Source organism: Elephantulus edwardii, unplaced genomic scaffold (assembly GCF_000299155.1).
Source record: "Elephantulus edwardii isolate Elephantulus edwardi_28Jun2011 unplaced genomic scaffold, EleEdw1.0 scaffold00013, whole genome shotgun sequence".
In the NCBI taxonomy this organism is placed as follows: domain Eukaryota; kingdom Metazoa; phylum Chordata; class Mammalia; order Macroscelidea; family Macroscelididae; genus Elephantulus; species Elephantulus edwardii.
Genome location: NW_006399763.1, coordinates 24,437,955 through 24,440,763, shown reverse-complemented (window position 1 = coordinate 24,440,763; position 2,809 = coordinate 24,437,955).

Genomic DNA, 2,809 nt, shown 5'->3' with positions numbered 1-2,809 from the left:
GAAGGGTTTGTGCGGGGAGAAGGGTACAACAATGAATGAATGGAATCCCAAAATCTCTGTAGATGTTCATTGAAATGAAAAATAAACAACCTAAATAAAAAAAAGAAAAAAAAAAGGAAAAACTGAGCAGAGGAAGAATAGTGTTGCATTCATAGTAGGTGAACTATCTCAATCTCCTAAAGAAACTATTGTAGAGTGTGTATGAGGATCCCAGGAAGGGGTGGTGGTTATACCTTCTCCCAGACAGACTTATTCAAGTAATTATTCACATACAGTTCATTTCATTCATGTACATAGTGGGGGCTTTTGTGTGTGTTTTACACTTTTCTTCATTGACATTATGTTTCATGCAATCATTCTTATTGATTGTCTTTTATAAAATTTATCACTATTGGACTGTGTTCATCATTACTCCATCTTTTTTAGGTCTTTCTCATTTCCTTTGCCCCTTCCTCTACCCACCAAATTGTGCAACTCTGTGATTTCCCTCACACCCATCCTTACTCTACTCCTCCTACTCTTTCCCCAACCCCCCTTGAACCCCAGTACACAATTTATTAGTTATCCTTCTAGTTTACAATAATAGTTTTATTCAGTATTTTCTGTATGAGACTGAGCTAATACTCAGTGTACTCCATTCTCTCCCAAGTTTTATAGTATTTTCGAAATCATTGCTCCTGAGTGCTATGTAGATTTACCACAATTTCTCAGTCATTTTGGTTGCGGTTGAACATTTGGGCTGTTCCCATATTGTTACTAGTGACAAATGCTGCTATGAACATTGGTGTACAAATCTCCCAGTATCTCGGTTCTAATTTCCTTGGGTTATATTCCTAGCAGTGAAAAATCTGGGTCATATGGAGTTTCTATGTTCAGCTTTTTTGAGGAAATGCCAATGTGCCTTTGAGAGTGGCTGTACCATTTTCACCCACAGTGTGAGAGTTCCAATCTCCCCACATTATCTTGACATGTATTGCTTGTTGATCTGTTAAACTTTGCCACTGCTATTGGAGAAAGATGTGATTTTTATTTACATCTCTCTTATTGCCAGTGATTTTGAGCATATCTTCGTGTGTCTTTTGACTATCTAGATGTCTTCCTCTGTTATCAATTTTTTTTTCTGTGGAGGCCCCGCACTAGTTTGTAAATCTTTGTTATGAGACCCTTGTCTGAGGTGGTATCGCCAAATGATTTTTTTTCCAGTCCGTTTGAGCCTATTCTTTCATTTGTGCTTTGTTTTGCCTTTCTGTACTTTAATGGCCTTTTGCCCTCTTCCCTTCATCTATCTTAAGTCTTTATCCTTTTCATGACTGCTCTATTACCTATGGTACCCCACATTTGTCTATCAAACCTTACCTTTAGAACTCTTGTCTAGTGCTCTCTTGCAACATTTAACCAGCTTTCTAAGGAGACTTAATGCTTCGTGATTTGTGTTCCTATTTTACTCTCATTATTATTATTTTGGACAATCTGCATTCCTTTTTTACCTTATTCTGCTTAGAGAAGAAAAGAAAAAAAGAAACTTGATGTTCCCTTGTTATGAAAATTGCCCTCAAAAGTTTTGAAATTTTCTAGTTTATATATGATAACTTCTTTCACAAGAAATACACTCTTCTCTAAGTATTTGCAATATATGAAAATTATTTAATTTATAATAAATGCATGTGTCAAGTTGTATTATAGGTTTTTTACTTGAAGAAGATGCCTTTATAAAACTAACTTTTCACCATCAGCCTTATAAAAAAATGTTAGAGTAATTAAATGCCCGTGAAAGCAATTATTTCATCAGACCCAGAAGACATAGGTTAAGGGAGAAAATAATATTTTTAAAAAGTGCATTCAATGAGTTACTTATTAATGATCATGGGGAAAGAAGTCCAGGAAAGAAAACTCATAATTAATCAGAATTGTATCAATTTCACTTATTCTCACACTCACTGCTGTCAAATTGAAACCAACTCAAAGATGAATGCCTGAAGGTTTCTGAGGTTATTATCCACCTGGGATGAGATTACCCAACTTTCTGCTTCAGAACCATTGCTGGACTCAAACTGCCAGAGAAATACAGTGTCTGAGTAACAGTATAGTGCTCTACATTTTATGCCATTATCTCCCTCTACAAGCAATTTCAAAATCATTAAATTAATTGTCTGTTTTCTAGGTAGATGTTTAAATATGTGTCACGTGTTTAAAATGAATATGAAAACATTGTAATATTCTCTAGAAAACTTTAATATACACCTCACCAAAGCCAAGGTATTCTTATTTCTCTACGATTCATGTGAATGTGAAACAGTGAATAAAGGAATTGATGCCTTTGAATTATAGTGTTCATGCAGAAGGTTGTGTATATCATGGAATTTCAGAACAATGACCAAATCTGTCTTGTAAGTATGGACAGAAATTTCATTGGTAAGAGGAAAAATTAAAAGATGAGACTTTTCTTCATGTACTTAGATAATATTCATCAGACATATCAATCCTTGGAAAATAGTATCATGCTTAATAAAGCAAAGGATAAGTGAAGAATACTTTCAAGGAAATAAATTAACATAAAGACTGTAACAATGGTCTCAAACATAGAAAAATAAGGATGGCTTAGTACCTTGGATAATGTTTATTTTGTGATACAAGTTGGAATCAATTTGAAGGCATCTTAATAGCTAAAAGTTATGTAGATGACACAACTTTGCTTGCTGCAACGGAAAAAGACTTGAGGCATTTGCCGAAGAAGGACAAAGACTGTAGTCTTCACTATAGATTGAAGCTCAACAACATGAAAAAGATTCTTTTTTAAAAAATTTTTTAT